The 15,426-nt window shown below is 40.1% G+C and overlaps 5 non-coding genes across 5 annotated transcripts; 2 read left to right on the forward strand and 3 right to left on the reverse strand.

The window, feature by feature from the left end:
* Window positions 1–11,525: 11,525 nt before the first annotated feature.
* LOC121652412 lies at window positions 11,526–11,644 on the reverse strand. Its single transcript, XR_006012598.1, has one exon. It is a non-coding gene; the product is annotated as a 5S ribosomal RNA (ribosomal RNA).
* Window positions 11,645–12,137: 493 nt separating this feature from the next.
* LOC121652406 lies at window positions 12,138–12,256 on the forward strand. The gene has a single exon (XR_006012593.1). It is a non-coding gene; the product is annotated as a 5S ribosomal RNA (ribosomal RNA).
* Window positions 12,257–13,394: 1,138 nt separating this feature from the next.
* On the reverse strand, window positions 13,395–13,513 carry LOC121652413. Its single transcript, XR_006012599.1, has one exon. It is a non-coding gene; the product is annotated as a 5S ribosomal RNA (ribosomal RNA).
* A 493-nt stretch (window positions 13,514–14,006) lies between these two features.
* On the forward strand, window positions 14,007–14,125 carry LOC121652418. The gene has a single exon (XR_006012604.1). It is a non-coding gene; the product is annotated as a 5S ribosomal RNA (ribosomal RNA).
* A 1,135-nt stretch (window positions 14,126–15,260) lies between these two features.
* Window positions 15,261–15,379, reverse strand: LOC121652414. Its single transcript, XR_006012600.1, has one exon. It is a non-coding gene; the product is annotated as a 5S ribosomal RNA (ribosomal RNA).
* Between the last annotated feature and the right edge of the window lie 47 nt (window positions 15,380–15,426).

Below are 15,426 nucleotides of genomic sequence, written 5' to 3' on the forward strand. Positions count from 1 at the left end.
TGCTGCAATCTTCTCTAGCCCCCATAATTTTAACCCACACCTCATTTGCTACCCTCCCTCCCCTCTCTGTACTACTCTTCCCCTGCCGCTCTCTCTCTCTCTGCTTGTCTGCAGGCAAGAGAGCGAGCACTGGGAAGTCTATGCATTCAGTCTGAGCAGGACAGAAGGAGATAACAAGCAAAGCTGCATAAAAGTGAATGAAACATCAAGGTTTTGATATGCTGTACCATCAAGACAAGGACAAGGAGGGTTCATCCATTTTCTGGCATTTGAGCAATTCACTGTCAGCTTGTGTTTGTATTAAAAATTAAAAAAAAGGATGATTCACTTTTTTGTAGCAGTAAAAATGCCTACAGCAGGTAGAGAGCTTCAGACTGGCTGTGCATTTAGATGAGGCACTGCCACATAGAAAGTATGAAAGGCAATGGGGGGGAAAGGAAAAAATAAGTGAATAACAGGTGTGACAGGACGAATAGAAAGATGTGGAATAGAGCCAAGAGAAAAAATGCAAATGACTGTGTGGGAGAGCAGTGGCAAAGCAAAGATGTCGTGGAGCAACGGTTTTTCTGCAGTAATCAAAATGACCTGCTGAGGGAGGTGAAACAGAGGCATATGGAGATAATTCTTTTTAAATATACTACACAACCTGGAAGATATGTGAGTATTAGTTCTTTTGTCTCGATTCTTGAGCTCCTTCTGCAGATTTACACTTGGACTCAGGACACAGCTCATTCATTTTCCATTTAAAAAAAGCCTTTACCGGAACATTCGCTGTAGTGTTGTGTCCACATACCTCCAGGCTCTATGAGGACACATTTCATTGGACAGAGGACAATTTTGTCAAAGGAAGTCTCTCTCCCACCTCAGACAGAGTGATTTATTACCTGGCTTGAAATAAGAGCAACCTAGTATTGTGCCTTTTTTTCTGTGTGTGGTTATCTCTCTTCCCCTCTCTCTCTCACACACACATTCAACCTTCTCTGTTGTGATATTTCTTGTGAGCTGGGCTGAAACAGGATTTCACGGTGACTGTGTGTGGTTCAACAGGCTTACATGTATTTCAGCCTCTAACACTGAATGCACCCCACACGCTTTTACCAGTAACTCACACAAACATCTTCTTGTCATCTTGCACCATAAATCTATCCCACAATCAGTCAGCTTTAGATCTTTATCTCAGCATTAACAGTCAGAGTGTTATTTTTTTATTAAACTCTTAAATATCAACTGCTCATTTCACAAGATAAAGAGCATCACTTCTGAACTGACAGGTCTGTCTCGTATGATCAGTCTCGTTTCCAACGGAGATACCAGTACTTGTCAGGTCATATCATTCCCTACTGCCTCCTCCTGAACAAAAGTCACGTAACCTGGAGGTCAACGCCCTTTATCTTTTTCCATTTAGCTCCAACTTTGTTCCAGCATTTGACTTCTCATGTCATGAATAATGAGCACAAATGCCGAGCAAAGGCTGAAAAGCATTCATACCCAACCTTTTTTACCATCTGTATTCTATAACAGTGTATCCATCTACATCAACAACATACTAAACGGGGAAGAACTGAGCCTTTTCTTTTGTAAAAGTGTTCATGGAAAATATTATGCATTCATGAGAGAAAAAAGAAAAGCACTTGAGACTCGGCATAGAAGTTTATTGGGGGAAGTAAAAAAAAGGGGGAGGAAAGGGGAATGAATAGCGGGGAGATTAAAGCAGGGGGGGTAAAAAAAATGTAAAAACAAAGGATAAAAAAAGTCTGTTTCTTTTCACTGAACCCCTTCTTTTTCTTTAGAGGGACGTGGAGGGCTGTAAGCAGCAGAGCGATGGAATACTGGCAGAATTTTAACAGCGTTCTCATTATTTATTTACTGCTGGGAGGAATAGACTGCTACTACTTCATATGCTGCAAGAACCTTGTTTTTTTGTTGTTGTTGTTTGTTTGTTTCTAGGAGTGCAGACTTATTTGTAATTTGTCCTCAGTGACAAAGCATGAGTTAAGAATGACAGGTCATTTAAAATGACCTTTTGCAGTAGCCTCATTCACATTCTGGACAAGCCACAATGTGTGTGACAGCTGTCTTGTAGAGGAAATGATGAGGACCAAGTGCCACATAGCAGCACTGAAATGACATGAGATGGGGGCGATGGAGGACATGAAAGACAGGGGAACCAACGTACTAAGAGAAAAAGAGGCTCCGCAACGGGTTGTGATGTCATCTCACATGGAAGAGGACAGAACTTCAGTCAGCTGAGGAGTTGGGAGACTTGTTACATAAATGGAAACTAAGCGGGTAATCCATATAGCGTGTTTTTGTTTCAGTTATTGCAGATGGAAATCTCCACTCACTTGATGAAAAGTAAAACTGGGCTTCACTCTGTGGATTTAGCAAGACATAAAGTACTGATAACCACATTATTACTTCCAATGGACTTTTATGATTCTTGTTACAGATAATTTAAATCATTCAGTGAATAAATGTATGAATCTGATCTCCAAAAGGCAGAAAAATGATACAAAGGAAAATTATTAAAATGAAAGTGCACTATGAAAATTTTTCCCGGTATTGAGCTATTAGACTTTTATTAACTTACATTTTATTAAACCTTTATTAAAATCTTAAACCTTGAGTTTGTCAGAGCTAAGGTATGTTCACAATAATCTTAAAAAGCTTTAAAAAGCTTTTAAATAGCTCAATCCTTGATGTTAAAAAAGACTCCAAGGCACACTTCTTTAAAAAGAACTAAAATGCCTTTATTTTTATGGCATAGTCATAGTGACTTTAAAAAACACCAACATGTTTCAGCCCACTGGTCTTCAGGAGGATTTGACTCCCTGTAACATAGCTGTATTTATTACACTACGAAAAAGTATTATTGTACAACTTGAACAAGTTAAAAATCAGTATAATGAGGTACTGGGGCTGAAAGGTGTTGCTCATACTTGCTTTTCATTTTTAACTCGGTTGTCCATCATGGTTGGTTACCATAGACATAAAAAAGAATATGTGGTTTGGTTAAAATACTAACACACACACGTTTTTAGGTTGGCATTGCATCACCTGAATGTAATCTTGTACATAACATGCATACTATCTAACAATTCCTTAGACTTTATAGTGGCAGTCTCTGTTTTGGACATGTGGATAAAGATACAGCTCATATTTAATTCACAGGCTTAAAGTTGTAACTGTATTCTTCCACTAAAGCAAAGTCCATTTTACATTTAACCCCCAAAAAACTTTAAGAAGATCCTTACTGAATTGCAGCTGTTGTTATCCTTAAATTAAAGTACATCATTGATAAAACTGCATTACTCATGACACCGACGTAACCTACTATATAAACTACATTCATTTAGTTTGTGGCAGTTATTACAGATTATTTAAATCATACAGTGAATAAATGTATGAATCTGATCTCCAAAAGGCAGAAAAATGACACAAAGGGGGCGGTGGGCGAAGGGTTGTCTGATGTGGTATCCACCCCAGCTCCATTCGAGGCTGCTACCATTGGCCCTTGATTGGTTGAGCCTACTTTTTATTTCTGAGGTTATCATTAACATCATCATTTATACAGCTATTATTAGCATTACTATTATAAATATTATATATGTCTTGTTTTATTTTCCTTCTTCCTCTCTTTTGTCCCCAACTTAAAAAACTGTATATACCCACTAGAGTCATCTTCTTCATGACCTTTTATAAATGCAAGTTTGTGCTCAGGTTGTATTGCATTTCATTAACACTAAATCAAAGTTGACTTAGGCATCACAAAGTGCAAAGTGTAGATGTTATAAAACAATAAGAAGAAGGTTTTATTTTATTAAAATGAGATGGAGAGAAAAGTAAAACCCTCTTAAAGCTGGTAAGCAGTGTGGAGAATTGAATCTGTCAATCACACGGGGCTAACAATCCCACCAGGCACATAACTCCTCTTAAACAAATTAATGGCTTTTCTTGGTAATCAGGGAAATGGGAGCTTATCCCCTGCTGTCATCCCATCAAATCCTCACTCATCCAAACTCCATTCCCTGTATTCCCAATTCTCATATGATCTGTTCTTCTTTCAGCACTGAAGAGGGATGTGGAAGGAATATAAGAATGAAACTGCACCATTCCCTTTATAAAGTAAAGGCCATGTTGCCTTTTCTCAAATATTGTCTTCTTGAGATGATACCCAAAAGATAAACAGATGGAAATGAGCAAAAGGGGTAAAAACTATGGGAGTCTGAAAACAGGGGGAGTGAAATGGAAGCATGAGGGGAAGTTTGATGAGGAGAAAAGAATAAAACTGAAGAGGCAGGTGAAGAAAAAGTTTCAAGCGACATGAGGAGAGAAAATGGGAACAGAGAGGAGCAGTGGGTGTTGACTTGAATTTTGTAAAAGCAAAGGTGATTATCACAGTACTGTTGGGGAGAAGGAAGGCTTACTGAGAGTAGCCTAATTAACTTGACTTGAGAGTCTTCGTCTTCTATGCCTGGATGGCTCTCTGCTCCAGCTCCTGCATCAGCCTGTAGAGAAGTATAACACATGCACGCACATGTAATAACATGGGCTGAAATGTGGTATCACATTAGCACATTAGCACAAGGGAAGGATGGCACTGCCACAGCAGCCAAGCAAGATATTGGATTAATACAATCTCAGCATGCACTAATTGAATTTTCTAAATTAATAAATTTATCTCAGATTTAAAAAAATATTAAACCAATTACCTGTGTGACCGTTCCAGCTGTGACATTTCAGATTATTCCTAAGGCAGTTTTCCGATCGGCGGGGGTTTCATTTCCATCAACTTTCACAGTCAATGAAAACTGAATCACACAGAAATGTAATTAATAATAAACATCCTTCATTTGTTTGCCCACAGGGACACAAATACACGGACACATCCCGACCATGATGCATTATGAAGAGAAAACATACAAAATCCAATTAATTCCACTTCATCCCTCCATCTCCCCCCTCAATGAGCCTCCATCCCTCAGAGGAGCTCACCTAATGTGATCCCCAATGCCCATCCACCGTCTAAACGCTTGCTTTTATGGTCAGCAGCTTTGATATTATTCCACTTTGGCTAAGCGCTCTGACAGCTGAGCTTCACTTTCCGAAGATAAAACCCAGAAATCGCAGCAACATGATTAAATTGTGTTTTCTTTGCAGACACACTGGCAAGAGAAGGTATTCACAAACTGTTTCTCTTCCTGTCAGCACAAGCATTCAATAAACAAAACTTATCCCACCCAGGTGTTTCAGACATCTGCAAAGCTGTGACTCTTCCCCTCCCACATACTCCTACTTATTTGCCCCAGGCCCAGCCAAATCAATATATCATCAGCCAGTCTCTCACCCACTGGTCTCCATCCCTCCACTCCTACGCTGCTCTCCCCACACATTTCACACTATTTCATGTTGTTTTTCATTCTTACTCCTTTTGGCCTCCACCTCCCCCTCTTCACTCTCCAGCTCTGCTTCTGGCCTTTTGTGTATCTCTGCACCCACTGCTGATGTGGAAAAAAGTGTGAAAGAGGGGCAAAAAAAAAAAAAAAAAAAAAAAGATAGAAGAGGGGTTAAAGGTGTAAAGGAGGGATTTGAGCCATCAGGTAGAGAGCGAGAGGGAGAGAGATGCTGCGCCAGGGCAGATATATGATGAGGGTGTGGTGAAGGAAGAGTAGAGCAAAGCAGGGAAGAGAGACGGGGAGCTGAGGGGGAGGGGAGCCTCGCTGGCTGACTGTGAGGGTGAAATGAATGTGTAATTGCGTTGTAGTGGCTCAACCCCTGAACAACTGAGTGATGGCAGGAGCGACAGCCACAACCATTCCTGGTGGAGCTGAGCCTGAGGGTGTCTGTGCTGTTGGGTAAAAAGAGGAGGTTGTCAGTGTCAGTGTACAGGTGTCAACACCACCAGGTAGCAGCATGCCCATCAATCAAATGCAAATTGTCAAGCATACAAACAGGAGTTGATGAGCAAGAAAAAGTCTAGAAAGGTAGCAGCAAGCATAAATAATGTTCTTTGAATTGGTGCAAAGAGAATACCTTTGTGTGCATTTTCTGTTATAAACAGGGATTACATTCTTGGACCGTTTGAGAATAAACAGAGTGACTTCATCTTGCTGTCTCCTCCATTTCTTTTCCTCTGACTTCCTCTAAAACAGGACACACATTCACTTTTAGCCCAACCTGGCCTGCTTACCTTTTGTGAAATCTGAATATATGCAATTCTCCTCATCCTCCCACTTCTTTTCCCTCCCTTTCCTCTTTTTCTCCACTTATAACAACACAGGGAGGGGCAAGGAAGAGGGTAATTAAAATGGGGCTGCTGTGCAGTGAAATGAAACCAGTGCAAAGACACACCTCAACCCCAACCACAAGCAGAGAATATGAAAATGTAAAAGGATAAGAAAATAATGGAGAATACTGTCAAGCCACAGAAACATGTAAACATTATTAATGTCATCAAATGCTTCTTTACATGGACTAGAAAGACCAGCTTTGATAACTGGTGTATTTCTCCACCTCTCAGACACACACACATCAGGAACAAAGCAGCAAAGCTCAGATTGATGTGCTTATAGCTCCAGGACATCTAATGAAACAGGTGAGACAGCGAGAGCTCAAAAACAAGAGCGAAATCAGATATGGGTTTCTGTACCACGGTTACTGCAGAGAGAGGGATTGGCAAGACCAGGGAGGGTGCAGATGGAGGAGTCACCTTGAGGCAGAAGAGGGGATGGATGAGGGAAGGGACCTGGTGGCAATGCCAATTTATTTCTTTTTCAGGTCATAAGCTTGTAGATGCAGAAAACACACTAAAAAATAACTATTTTAGTCTTAAGTGAGATATGCAGTTTATGACCAAACACAAGTGTTATATTGTGAAAAATCTACATGATTTAATCTGTTTATCTCTTTAAAAAGAAAAAGCTATAAAAAAGAAAAAACATTGGAGCCAGTGGGATGCTGGTCTCCAATTTCTCATTGTGGGATTTTTATTTTGTTTTTTATTATTTACTCATGCACTTTAAGGACTGCACTTTTAATTTTGTTGTTCTCATCTACTGACAATAAAGACATTCTGATTCTGCATGAAGTGGAAATAAAATTGATTAATTCCAAGTCACAGCTTCATGGATAAATCCTTATGCCTGACTAGGAGTGTACTTCATGAGAGGTCCAGGCAGAATTTTAAGCTTCTTATTGTTTACCATAGCTATAGGCTGAGCCTTGATACTAAGCATTCCCTACATTTAACCACAGCAACATCTGTTGGTGAAATAGTGCTACTGCCTTAAGAGTGATTGTATTTACAGCTCTAAATGAACATATCCTGTGAATAATTACTACCTGTGAAAGCAAACCTTTATGAAACTTACTTATTTGCTCACTTTTTGTGCACACCATCAAAAAAGAATGAGCTACACTGTTAGTGTGAACGTGGATACTGGCATTCCCACAAACACCAATTTTTAATGAGCCAAAACTGCAGAGGAAACTAGTTCTGAGCATTAATGCTTTTTATGTGTTTATTTGTCTGGTTGGGGTTTATTTTTCTTTTAGATTTTTTGGGTTCAATGCCAGAGATTTATTTTAGATATTATTTATATTACAGAAACTAGCAATAAGAATCATAAACAAAACAGTATATAGTCAACCTTCTAATTCACTCTCTTTCAAAGCGAAAATTTTAAAATTTCCAGCCTCAAAACAATCAAGATGATGTATAAAGTTAGACATTATTCCTTACCTAATAGCATCCAGAAACCATTCAAAGTTCAGCTAACACATCGTGCATGAGGTGTTAGGTGTAAGAACTGACGCTAAGTACCAAACTATTACTGTGAGTGTTGCTATGGAACAGTCCTTCAGAGGATACGAAGAACTGTTTTTCTCCAGCTTTACACTATAAAAACAAAGTATTTCTGGAACATGAGTCTCAATCTGTAATTGGATTTTTTTTTCTTTGCCTTTGTTAATTCCAGGGACATGTTGCCTGCTTGATTTTCATATGGCATTAACATAAGCATTGTTAAAACTCATTAATATGAATGTTGGCTGCTTTGCATAGCTTTTTGTTTGTTTGTTTGTTTAGAAATGGCACAAGGAGCCAGTTCTAAATTAGTCCTAATAAGTAACAATCATATTTCTTTTTTTTATGTTTAATTCTCTTGTTCAAATAAAATGTGCTTAACAATAAAATGAAAAAAATAAGATAAGCTTTATAGTACATAAACCCGAGTCACATTTTTTATTACTTAAAAAAAGAAAATAATAAAAGAGACAACTCATGTAGGGCACCACCAACAATAACTCAGAACTTCAATTGGACTTGAGGTTATTTATTTTAAATGACTGCTACCTTACAAACCCTGAGGTTAGAAGATGTTATAAATAAAAAGAATCAGAGATCAGTTAACTACCTAAATCAACAATTTCCTGTGAGTTGACATCCCCACAATGTTTGACGCTATTCAATCTAATTGAAGGAGATAAAAACAAATAAAAAAAGAACCTGTATGGTGGAATTGACTCGATTAGGACTTAAAAGATTTAAGGGAAATACTCAAGACATGCAAATTAATCACTCACCTCTGTTTCAGTTTTCATGCAATGTGTCAAACTTGGAAAAGCATGTACTTTTTTCAGATATGCATAACACTTAGACCTTTTTATATCCAACTAATCTCTGACCTCACTGCAGTAGATCTTGGATTTTTCCAAGTCTGGAGCCTTGGGGGTCTACATTTGCAAAAGAAAGGACAAGTATATATATATTCAGCATCCTTTTCAAAAAAAGGTCTATACATTTCAGCAGCCAAACATTGTTTGTTGTAGGCTAGAGTTTAAGATTTAAGCAACAAATTTAACATGAATATAACTTGAAAATTGTTCCTGTTTAATCACTTTGTGTACTTAAAAACACAACCTGTCCAGGGTGTACGCTGCCTGTCACCTAATAATTGCTGGGATAGGCTCCAGCACCCTGACTCTGGACTGGAATATGCAGGTATAGAACAAGGAAGGAAGGAAGGAAGGAAGGATAGATGGATGGATGGATGGATGGATGGATGGATGGATGGATGGATGGATGGATGGATGGATGGATGGATGGATGGATGGATCCAATGATGGATCCATGGATGGATGGATGGATTATTCCAACTGGGAAGTCAGAACTTCTGACTGTAGGTATGCCATTCAAAGTGCCACAGTTTGTCACTTTTGCTAATTTGTAAAGAGTAATGTCATCTGTGAGGGGCACTTAGCAGTATCAGTTTTTAGCAGGGGTCAGTACCACTCTAAAACCCCCTCTCAGATCCACATATACCTCAAAGAAACACATGAAATAAATGTAACCTGTTTAAAACCACATTCCCAGGTGCTCTTTTCAAGTATCTCTGTAATACCAGCTTGAGCTTGTGTGAAAGGGAAAAACATGGGTTTTACTAATGACATTAACAATGGCTCAGCTCTATCCACATGTCCCAGTGAGCATCATTAACTTTATTCTTCACACACATTAAAATGTCTTCCATGAAGCAGCTGAACCAAGGCAGAACAAAAGGGAATTAGGGAAGAAGCAAACCAGGAGTCAAAACTAATTAATGAGTAGAAATTTGAGCAGCAGCGCCGTTTAGTGGTTGGCTGTGTCCCCTTACAGCTAGAAGTTCCTGTACTTCCAACCTCCACTTAGGTTTTTGTATGTGTGTGCTTGTTTTAGTTGTAGTGACCAAAATTTCCACTGTCACTGTATTTGGTTTAATTAGTTATTCTAAATTGACTGTAGAATGAGTATGAGCATGTATGGATGTCTGTATCAGTGTCTAAGATGTACCCTACCAATCACCCAATAGCAGCAGGTGTACAGGATCCAGCTTCTTTGTAACCCTGAAACTTGTTCCTGATGAAAGTAGGTTTTTGTCTCCACTGTCACCCACCACCCTATGCATGCTCAGGAATGGGGACTGAATCAAAAAGAAAAGTTGATGCAATCAGTTGGATTTCTTATTTCCTATAAATTAGCTTATATAGAGACAGTTATAATAAATCTGATGGAGATCATATAATGGATTTGTTATAAACAGCAAACTTCAAAGATGCATTGAGGTTATATATATATATATATATATATATATTATTATTATTATTATTATATAATATCTTCTTGGCTTCCGAGATGATACGAGATCGGGCACGTTCAGGGTGGTATGGCCGTAAGCGATACTGATCGCTGACTGATCGGCTGCTCATTCCCACTTGACAAACAACACATCTATCTCACAACAACAGCGTCTCAATGAGGTGTGTTGCACAAGGGAAGCCTCTATAAAAAATGTTAAAAAACTTCAGGACACTGGCCCTAGAAGATCAGGAAGGAGGACCTCTACTTTGGTGACATCACATAGAGTGTAAATCGCCGTCTAGGTCTAGCTCTCTTGCTTACAGCCATACAACCCTGAACATTACACTTATCTTTAACTTTATTCACTCATCATTCATAATACACAACCAAAATACAAACACTTAGCCTCACTTTCATGTCAACCAACTAGGAATTCTACTTGGACTAATAGGGAGGAAAATTCCTCAGCTCAATTAAAATGCTTACCGTTCGGAACAGATCAAACAGTGACATCACACACTAGCTGGTGCAAAGAACATACACACATCAAAAGGTGACATCACACAGATGAATATGACATAAAGGTGGAACAAAGATCAATGATCACACACACACACACAAACAACAAACAACAAATCACAGACTAATGTGGTACCATAAAGATAGCACAAAGATCATACACGGATCAAACAACGACATCACAAAGATTTGTTTCACATCATAAAAGTGCCACAAAGATCATACACAGATGAGTATGACATCATAAAGGCTGAACAAAGATTCAAGTGTGAAATCACACAGATGACAATAACATCAGAAAAGTAGTAAAAAGATCATGCACAGGTCAATCACTGACATCACACAGACAAATGTGACATCATAAAGGTTGTAGCACAGATGGTGCTACAATAGTATTTCGCAACCCTGTGATAATATGCAATGTAACAAAGGATGTTGATTTTTTTTGGGGGGGGGGGGGGGGGGGGGTTTGAAGCAAAAGTAACAGAGAAAAACGTAATAATAAATGGTTTTAAAGAGTGCATTAGCATTGAGCTCAGCAGTGAAACTGATTTACATCTTCTACACAAAGAGGTTGTTACGTGGCAGGTGACTGCTGTGATTGAAATAAAGAATTTTCTTGTTGATTCTGTAAGAAGATTGACAGCTGTGCATGTGAGAGGTGCAGGTAAAAAAGAAGTTTTGTGAACACACTTGAAGTGTGTGTTCCTGTGTATATCAATATAGCAAGAAGCTCCATACGGAGTGATGACGATTGTGTTGAAGCAGCACATGAAGCATTTGTAACGGTAATGTTTGTGTAAGTTTTAGTTTTGTCATTGTGAAATATGAAGCTGTTTGGAGTGATGCTGCAGCAGCGCCCTCTGCAATTTGTAGAGAGGGGTGCAAAAGCTTACAGCACCTGGTATTCCCAGGCGGTCTCCCGTCCAAGTACTGACCAGGCCCGACCCTGCTAGGCTTCCGAGATCAGACGAGATCGGGCACGTTCAGGGTGGTGTGGCCGTAAGCGACAAGAGACGCGAGAAAATATCCTTTTGTACGTCATCCAGCAGCAGCATTTACACATTTACCTTTGTCTTGTCTATTACAGCAAAACTAGGCTTCTGCCACTATTTCTCATGCTCACACTGTACAAATGTGCATGTATCTTTCTGCGTGTCCAGCTTGACTACAAATATACAAGCAAGGAACAAACGTCTGCTTCTTTGTTTACAGCCACCCAGTCTGAGAGACGCACTTTCATGAGTGGAGAGAAAGCTGACGGATGAACATGGGCTGCTCATTCCCACTTGACAAGCAACACACCTGTCTCACAACAACAGCATCTCAATGAGGTGTGTTGCACGAGGGAAAGCTCTATAAAAAAATATTAAAAATCAGCAGGACCCTGGCCCTGGAAGACCAGGACGGAGGAGCTCTACGTTAGTGCTGTTTCCAAACAGTAGAAAGAGATGGTGACAGCACACAGAGTATAAAAACGCCGTCTAGGCCTGGCTCTCTCGCTTACGGCCATACCACCCTGAACACGCCCGATCTCGTCTGATCTCGGAAGCTAAGCAGGGTCGGGCCTGGTCAGTACTTGGATGGGAGACCGCCTGGGAATACCAGGTGCTGTAAGCTTTTGCACCCGCCTCTACAAAACTGCAGAGGGCGCTGCTGCTGCTGCTGCTGCGACAGACAATTAAACACTACACTTATCTTTAACTTTATTCACTCATCATTCATAATACACAACCAAAATACAAACACTTAGCCTCACTTTTATGTCAACCAACTAGGAATTCTACTTGGACTAATAGGGAGGAAAATTCCTCAGCTCAATTAAAATGCTTACCGTTCGGAACAGATCAAACAGTGACATCACACACTAGCTGGTGCGAAGAACATACACACATCAAAAGGTGACATCACACAGATGAATATGACATAAAGGTGGAACAAAGATCAATGATCACACACACACACACACACACACACACAAACAAACAACAAATCACAGACTAATGTGGTACCATAAAGATAGCACAAAGATCATACACGGATCAAACAACGACATCACAAAGATTTGTTTCACATCATAAAAGTGCCACAAAGATCATACACAGATGATTATGACATCATAAAGGCTGAACAAAGATTCAAGTGTGAAATCACACAGATGACAATAACATCAGAAAAGTAGTAAAAAGATCATGCACAGGTCAATCACTGACATCACACAGACAAATGTGACATCATAAAGGTTGTAGCACAGATGGTGCTACAATAGTATTTCGCAACCCTGTGATAATATGCAATGTAACAAAGGATGTTGATTTTTTTTGGGGGGGGGGGGGGTTTGAAGCAAAAGTAACAGAGAAAAACGTAATAATAAATGGTTTTAAAGAGTGCATTAGCATTGAGCTCAGCAGTGAAACTGATTTACATCTTCTACACAAAGAGGTTGTTACGTGGCAGGTGACTGCTGTGATTGAAATAAAGAATTTTCTTGTTGATTCTGTAAGAAGATTGACAGCTGTGCATGTGAGAGGTGCAGGTAAAAAAGAAGTTTTGTGAACACACTTGAAGTGTGTGTTCCTGTGTATATCAATATAGCAAGAAGCTCCATACGGAGTGATGACGATTGTGTTGAAGCAGCACATGAAGCATTTGTAACGGTAATGTTTGTGTAAGTTTTAGTTTTGTCATTGTGAAATATGAAGCTGTTTGGAGTGATGCTGCAGCAGCGCCCTCTGCAATTTGTAGAGAGGGGTGCAAAAGCTTACAGCACCTGGTATTCCCAGGCGGTCTCCCGTCCAAGTACTGACCAGGCCCGACCCTGCTAGGCTTCCGAGATCAGACGAGATCGGGCACGTTCAGGGTGGTGTGGCCGTAAGCGACAAGAGACGCGAGAAAATATCCTTTTGTACGTCATCCAGCAGCAGCATTTACACATTTACCTTTGTCTTGTCTATTACAGCAAAACTAGGCTTCTGCCACTATTTCTCATGCTCACACTGTACAAATGTGCATGTATCTTTCTGCGTGTCCAGCTTGACTACAAATATACAAGCAAGGAACAAACGTCTGCTTCTTTGTTTACAGCCACCCAGTCTGAGAGACGCACTTTCATGAGTGGAGAGAAAGCTGACGGATGAACATGGGCTGCTCATTCCCACTTGACAAGCAACACACCTGTCTCACAACAACAGCATCTCAATGAGGTGTGTTGCACGAGGGAAAGCTCTATAAAAAAATATTAAAAATCAGCAGGACCCTGGCCCTGGAAGACCAGGACGGAGGAGCTCTACGTTAGTGCTGTTTCCAAACAGTAGAAAGAGATGGTGACAGCACACAGAGTATAAAAACGCCGTCTAGGCCTGGCTCTCTCGCTTACGGCCATACCACCCTGAACACGCCCGATCTCGTCTGATCTCGGAAGCTAAGCAGGGTCGGGCCTGGTCAGTACTTGGATGGGAGACCGCCTGGGAATACCAGGTGCTGTAAGCTTTTGCACCCGCCTCTACAAAACTGCAGAGGGCGCTGCTGCTGCTGCTGCTGCTGCTGCGACAGACAATTAAACACTACACTTATCTTTAACTTGATTCACTCATCATTCATAATACACAACCAAAATACAAACACTTAGCCTCACTTTCATGTCAACCAACTAGGAATTCTACTTGGACTAATAGGGAGGAAAATTCCTCAGCTCAATTAAAATGCTTACCGTTCGGAACAGATCAAACAGTGACATCACACACTAGCTGGTGCAAAGAACATACACACATCAAAAGGTGACATCACACAGATGAATATGACATAAAGGTGGAACAAAGATCAATGATCACACACACACACACACAAACAAACAACAAATCACAGACTAATGTGGTACCATAAAGATAGCACAAAGATCATACACGGATCAAACAACGACATCACAAAGATTTGTTTCACATCATAAAAGTGCCACAAAGATCATACACAGATGATTATGACATCATAAAGGCTGAACAAAGATTCAAGTGTGAAATCACACAGATGACAATAACATCAGAAAAGTAGTAAAAAGATCATGCACAGGTCAATCACTGACATCACACAGACAAATGTGACATCATAAAGGTTGTAGCACAGATGGTGCTACAATAGTATTTCGCAACCCTGTGATAATATGCAATGTAACAAAGGATGTTGATTTTTTTTTGGGGGGGGGGGGGGTTTGAAGCAAAAGTAACAGAGAAAAACGTAATAATAAATGGTTTTAAAGAGTGCATTAGCATTGAGCTCAGCAGTGAAACTGATTTACATCTTCTACACAAAGAGGTTGTTACGTGGCAGGTGACTGCTGTGATTGAAATAAAGAATTTTCTTGTTGATTCTGTAAGAAGATTGACAGCTGTGCATGTGAGAGGTGCAGGTAAAAAAGAAGTTTTGTGAACACACTTGAAGTGTGTGTTCCTGTGTATATCAATATAGCAAGAAGCTCCATACGGAGTGATGACGATTGTGTTGAAGCAGCACATGAAGCATTTGTAACGGTAATGTTTGTGTAAGTTTTAGTTTTGTCATTGTGAAATATGAAGCTGTTTGGAGTGATGCTGCAGCAGCGCCCTCTGCAATTTGTAGAGAGGGGTGCAAAAGCTTACAGCACCTGGTATTCCCAGGCGGTCTCCCGTCCAAGTACTGACCAGGCCCGACCCTGCTAGGCTTCCGAGATCAGACGAGATCGGGCACGTTCAGGGTGGTGTGGCCGTAAGCGACAAGAGACGCGAGAAAATATCCTTTTGTACGTCATCCAGCAGCAG

Source organism: Melanotaenia boesemani, chromosome 13 (genome assembly GCF_017639745.1).
Source record: "Melanotaenia boesemani isolate fMelBoe1 chromosome 13, fMelBoe1.pri, whole genome shotgun sequence".
In the NCBI taxonomy this organism is placed as follows: Eukaryota; Metazoa; Chordata; class Actinopteri; order Atheriniformes; family Melanotaeniidae; genus Melanotaenia; species Melanotaenia boesemani.